Source organism: Canis lupus, chromosome 13, assembly GCF_048164855.1.
Source record: "Canis lupus baileyi chromosome 13, mCanLup2.hap1, whole genome shotgun sequence".
In the NCBI taxonomy this organism is placed as follows: Eukaryota; Metazoa; Chordata; class Mammalia; order Carnivora; family Canidae; genus Canis; species Canis lupus.
In genome coordinates, this window is record NC_132850.1 from 39,081,272 (window position 1) to 39,088,289 (window position 7,018).

The window sequence follows — 7,018 nt, forward strand, 5'->3', positions numbered from 1 at the left end:
CTTTCAAAATGGGTGAAGCCAGTTCATTAGTTAACTCCTGTGGGGCTGTATAGATCATAGATTTCCCTATCAATTCCGTTCTTGTCTTTGATCATATCCAGCCATGTTGGGGGAAATCCATTTCCTTCTCCTTGCATAGCTAGCCGCATGTTAGTGCACCCTTCTGACATGTCCTACCCCTTGCTCACCTCCCCTCCAAATGGAAAGTATCCATACATCTGACTGGATAGGTGGGAAGGGAAAAGTCCACATTTATTACCTGAGTGGGTTCCTTCAGGTATATGCCCTCTGTCCACACCATCAGGGGCACCACAGCAGACCAGCACAGTAACTGATCTAGACTAACCCAGCACTGGGTTGTCCCAAGATCTAGACTTGGGGGAAAAATGACAGGAAACCTACTTGGCAATGGTCCAAAGCTGTGTCCTCCACTAATACTGTTCCAAGAACACAATCTAAGGTTTTGCCTCCATGTAAGTTCTAAATTTATCTTTCATGTCTTCTGCCTATTTTATGACTGGATTGTTTGTTCCTTGGATGTTGAGTTTGATAAGATCTTTATAGATCTTGGATACTAGTCTTTATCTGATAGGTCATTTGCAAATATCTTCTCCCATTCTGTAGGTAGTCTTTTAGTTTTGTTGACTGTTTCCTTTGCTGTGCAGAAGCTTTTAATCTTGGTGAAGTCCCAATAGTTCATTTTTGCTTTCATAGACGTGTCTTGCAAGAAGTTGCCATGGCCAAGTTCAAAAAGGGTGTTGCCTGTGTTCTCCTCTAGGATTTTGATGGATTCCTGTCACACATTTAGATCTTTCAACCATTTTCAGTTTATCTTTGTGTATGGTGTAAGAGTACATGTATCTTTCAATTGGTTTTTAGCTCAGAGATCTCCTCCAACCTCAATAAACGATGCCAGTTGCATGGAAGTTAGGGAGCCAGAGAGGCAGTCCTGGATTTATGTTGGAGTTGGTGATTATGATGTAGATTTGGTTGTTCCCAGTGCCTTTCCAGTTTACAAAGCTCTACTGATTCTGCATAACTCTTTTCAGATCTCTCTCTTATGCGGGTTCCTCTTCCTCTCCATCACCATGTCTAGACCTTCATTGCCTTTCACCAGAATTTTGCCACCACTTCCAAGTAGGCTCCAGATCACTAGTTATGGGCTCCCAACCAATCCAGCTTACACATAATCACTTGTTTAGCCTTCCAAAAACTTTTATTTTCAACTGGCAATCCCTGATCAGGCATATACAGAGATATCAAAATGTCACCCTAGAAGATTGAGCCCTTATCCTACACATTATAGTACCCCACCACCTAGTCCCTTTCCAATTTTGTCTCTATTCCCCCCCCAAATCCTTTTCTCCCAACAAACCCAGATATACCCATGTGCATTCCTTTAAGTCCACTTTTATGCTAATGTAATATCCTAAATAGATTAAATATGAGAATTCAGCCTTTATGCAATCCTCCCACACCCTAGTCATTCCTCCATTCCACTGGATGGCACATGACATGAACATAGATTGTGTCTCCTTTCCAAGTGAAGTTCCCTCTGCTACCTACTGTCCCTCCTCCTCAAACTGAACATCAGCACCTCAAACTAGCTCACAATATGTGACACATTTTTCATGTCAGCTTATCTATGCACATCAGAAGTGTAGATGTGATCATTCCTCTGTGCCTGAGCTCACTCAGGCTTCTCCTCAGCAGACAGAACTTTCAGATGTCAAGGAGGTGGCCACAGCCACAGAGGCCACAGACCACCTCTTTGTCCTCCACCAATCCCCAATGCCTCATATTCCCAATAGTACAGACATCATGGCTCACCCATTTGACTCTAACAATTCAAGCACTGCTGTTTTTGTTCAACACTATCTCAAAGGCAAGCCATCTAGAGAAATCCGAGGTCTGAAAGAGGCTCTATAGTCCAAAGAAGCAGCAATCTGTGCTAAGTCTGCAGGGAAAAGTGATTATACTGAGCTTGAATATAGAAGATGCATGCACCCCCACAGAATCAATACAAGAGCCTATTCGTTGTTGCCTATTTAAGGAACCTTAAAGAGTAAAATCTGACTTTCCATGAATTTATGTTTATATGCAACTCTTTTGAATGCAACCTTAGATTGCATTAGATATAACACGGCAGTACATACTCCAAGTGTCCAAACTGCTCCCTCCTTCATTTTGATGCAATCCCATCTACTCCTGCCTCAAACCACTGGGCCCTCAGTGATGTCTCCCTCCTCTGTACTCAACTGGATACCCCTATCATTTTTCTGGCATGTTATGCAACCTTGTATCATTACCTATCTGGTTATGGATGGCACATGTGAATGCAGCCATCTCTGTGATGAGATTATAAACCCCTGAAGGACAGGGACCTTATCTCTTAATCTTTGCATTTCTAGAAGCCAGCCAGAATAAATTCTGGATAAACATGTGTACTGTCAATGAAGGAATAAAAATATGGTTCTTTGGAAAGACCCCAAAGTAAAGGTGCCAAGAAAAATGTTTGCATAGTCTATCCACCTAGAAAATGCCTACTCAGCCTTAATGGTCCAGATCAAATTCTGGCTCCTCTTTGGTATAGTTGAAACAAATACAGGCTTTAGGGTCAGCCAGACAGGAATTCAAATCTTTTCTGTACCACAATTGGGTGAGTGACTTTGAATGGCAAGTTGCAGTCAAGCCTTGGTTTCTACCTCTATCAAATAGAAATAATGAGATACACCTTAGAAAGCCAGAACAAAATAACACATAGACAGTGTCTAGATAGAAGATAGGCATGGAATAAATAATAAGTATCAATGTTTTCTTCAGTGCCCCTTCCTCTGTGCTCCCACCACACTTGGTACATGTTGCTGCCATCTTCCTTATACACGCACTATGAATATTTATCTCCCTGTCTGTCTTTTCCACTAGGCTAGATGCTTCTTGATGGCAGGGATTATCCAACCTTTTGAGCATTTATTTCAGGCCAGACTCTATGCTAAGCCCTATCTCATTTAATCTTCACAACAAAAACAGTTATGTCCATTTTAATTTAATCCCAACAACATTTAATCCCCAGAACCACCTTTGTCATCTTCATTTTATATATGAGAAAAATGGCCTCGGAGGGCTCAAGAAATTTAACACAATGGAGACTGAAGGGTACCAAGAGACACAAAGAAGTAAAGAAGTCCAGAATGATAAAATAGGGTCATCTTCAAATGAGATGATGGCCGAGGAGCCAGAAGTTGTCCTAATATCGGTTCCCCAGGTCTGGGCGCCACCAGAGTGCCTCGATGCAGACTCTGTTGAAGACCTGGAGACCATGCCACGAAGGAATCCTCCCAACACGGCAGTCTCTAGGCAGAGGTTCCAGAGATTCCACTATGAGGATGCAGCTCGGCCCAGGGATGTCCTCAGACATCTCCAAGAGCTTGCCTGACAATGGCTGAGACCCGATATTCACACAAAGGAGCAGATTGTGGAGATGCTGGTACAGGAGCAGTTCCAGGCCATCCTGCCTGAGGAGCTCAGAGCTCGGGCCCAGAGATGTCAGCCTGGGGTCAGAATCACTGGCTAAGTCCCGCCACTGGGTTCTTGCTCAGCCTACGTGTGAGAGGTAACCAAATGTTCTCTTTGTTGCAAGGATAGTCATGGGGGAAGTGTGAACCTCGGTTTTTTTGAGCTTGCCTTTGACTAGTTGTAATAAGAATCCATCAAAACCCATGTCTGGACCTCTCTCTGGCTGAGGCAGTTCTAATCCCTGGGACTGAGCTCTAGAAAGAGCTTCTGTTAGGACAATCAGCCTGTTGCTTTTTTTTTTGCTCTGCTGAATGCCTCTTTTTTTGCACTTTCTGATATGCTTTAATATATTGTTATGTATCCAAAGCAGTAATTGCTTCAACTTTCAGAATTCTTGACTCTTGCTATGGTGGCATGAATGGAAGCTTCTGTAACCCCACCAGTAACTCACTTGAGATGTCCTTGAAATATTAAAGTTTGGTCCTCAAAAAAAAAAAAAAAAAAAAAAAAAAACAAGTACAAGTAATAGAAGTGGCCCTGGAACCATATCACCCCAAATCCACATCCAGATCCTTAATCTCTTCACTATGTTGGGACCAAGGGTACCTTAGCCATCCTGTGCCACCCCTCTAATACTTACTAGCACATGAATGGCACGAATAAACATTTACAAATTGATTATTTATTTAGTAAATCAAAGGATTCTGATGTCCTGTAACTGAATATCTGTATTCCACCTTGTGACGACCCTATGTCTAGAACAGTGCCTGAGATATGACTGCAATGGCATAAGCAATTTTTTCAGAAAGGGGCTCTAAATTTACCATCTTCCTGTTTCATAGGAGGCACACATTTTCTATATAAAGAAAAATCATGGTTTATATCCCAAAGAGAGTCTCCCACAAGTCCTGAGGGAGGATGTTCATTGCAGCATTATTTGTGGAGACAGAATATTGGAGTGTCAGCACTGGATGAATAGAGAGGCAAAATGTGATAGATGTTCACCCTGGAGTACAGCCATCAGAAGAATGGATCGCAAGTGAGCAAAACAACATGCGCACTTCTTAAAGGCAAAGTGTGAGAAACTAATGAGATTTATAACAGTGCCATTTACACAACACCATTTACATAAGTTTAAAACGCAGACACACAAAGCACAGTGCATGTTTTGGTGGTGTGGTTGGTGATTAAGGACATGGGTTCAAGAGCTCAAATGCTTGGGTTTAAATACCAACCTCATTGCTTAGTAGTTGTGTGACCTTAGGCGAGTTGCTTAACCTTTCTGTGCCTCAGTTCTTTCTTCTATTAAATGGAGATGATAATGGTACTTCACTCATAAATTTGTTATGGCAATTAAATAAGTGATTTATGATTATACATATAGGACTTAGAACACAGCCTAGAGCATAGTAAGTTCTATACAAGTGTTGTTTATTATTTCATTTTAAAAAAATACACACAGAGGAAAGATGCATATAAAACATATTCTATCTACTGGGAACAGAATGGGGATGGGATAAAAAGTAACAAATACAGACAAATAAGAACTTTGCATGAAACAGTGATGTTAATTTTCTACTTACTTAGAAATATGATTAATTCAGTCCTCTTCAGCTTATATTAAAAAAAAAAAAACTCGAATTTACTGGTTGAGCTGTTACCCACCATTTGCCTTACTGAGTTGGTTAAGTGATAACTTGTAGGTTGTATTTGTGGTATTTGTGTATTTGTAGGTTGTTCAAAATTCAAAAAAACTCACCCTAAAATTAGGATCAATTTTTTCATCAGACAGGACTACGGCAAAGCCCAGCCTGCCCCAACTCCCATTCTGAGCCTCCACAGCCATTGGGTGACAAATGCACAAGCATTCAAGTACCTATTTGGTGCAAGACACCAAATTGGCTACAATGAAGCGAAAGAAAATCATTAATGTAAACTTTTAAAATACAAAATACTAAATTTAAGGACAAGTTGAAGGTACCAACTACAGCTGTTGGAAGCCATTCAAAACTACTTGCAATGAAATCACCAGGGAAACCTTCACGGAAGTGGGAAGCAGCACTAACCCCATCAGCTACTTGAATAACTTCTAATGGTTCTCCTTATTATGTAAGACACTTACACCACAAATCAGCCAAGATCTACACATAAAGGGAAGATGTACGTAACAAAATAATTCTGCGTGGCCTTAGCCTCCAGGAAAAGAAACACCTCCTAATATCTGGCACTATAATTAAGGCAGGCTCAGTCTTCTAGTAGGTGAACCAGCAGCTGTACTGTGGATAGCAGTTAAACATGAGGGAAGTTACTATTCCAGAGATTGAAGAGGGGCCAGGGGATCTATACCAATTTCTCTTGAAACCTATCCAAAACATTAATAATTACTAAACTATCAGCAATAAGACGCAAATGCAGTGACGTGATTATGCCATAGGTGGGGTCCTAATCTTTAAAATGTATGCTTTGGTACAAGTATCAAATGCACATTTTTTGGTTTTTTGCACTACCATAAGCCATCCCAAAATCCAGTCTAAAAGGAGAAGACCTATCACAATAGTACTATTTTTTAAGATTCTTAGCAATTCTAGACTGCCATGGTCCAAAATGATGCACAAGTTTAGAATACAGTAACCTGTCCATGCTGACACTACCTATGTCTTTTTAATTAATGAACAACATGAGATCAAAGCTTGCCTTGGCTAGCCTTATTACTGGAAACCAATAAACCTGGTTGTTTTCCTTCCTCATTTTGATGGAATGGCATTTTAAAATAGGTTCTTGTGAGGAACTCACGTTCTTTGGGGGTCTTGACTTTGTCTCCTAAAATGGTCAGGTCCCCCACTTTCTCACACCATACACAAAAATAAACTTAAAATGGATGTAAGACTTCAATGTGAGACAGGAATCCATCAAAATCCTAGAGGAGAACACAGGCAGCAACCTCTTTGACCTCAGCCACAACAACTTCTTGCTAGGTGTCACCAAAATCAAGGGAAACATAAGCAAAAATGAACTACTGGGACTTGATCAAGATAAAAAGCTTTTGCACAGCAAAGGAGACAGTCAACAAAACTGAAACACAACCTTCAGGATGGGAGAAAATATTTGCAAACGTCTTATCAGATAAAGAACTAGTATCCAACATCTATAAAGAACTTATCAAACTCAACACCCAAAAATCAAAAAATCCAGTCAAGAAACAGCCAGAAGACGTGAACAGATACTTCTCCAAAGAAGACATGGAAATAGCCAAAGACACATGAAAAAATGCTCAACATCATTTGGTATCAGGAAAATACAAATCAAAACCAGGATGAGATACCATCTCACACCTTTCAGAATGGCTAAAATTAACAAATCAGGAAACAACAGATATTGGTGAGGATGTAGAGAAAGGGGAACCCTCTTACTCTGTTGGTAGGAATTCAAACTGCATTCCCCTTTCCACAGCCATTGTGGAAGACAATATGGAGATTCTTCAAAAAATTAAAAACAGAGCTAG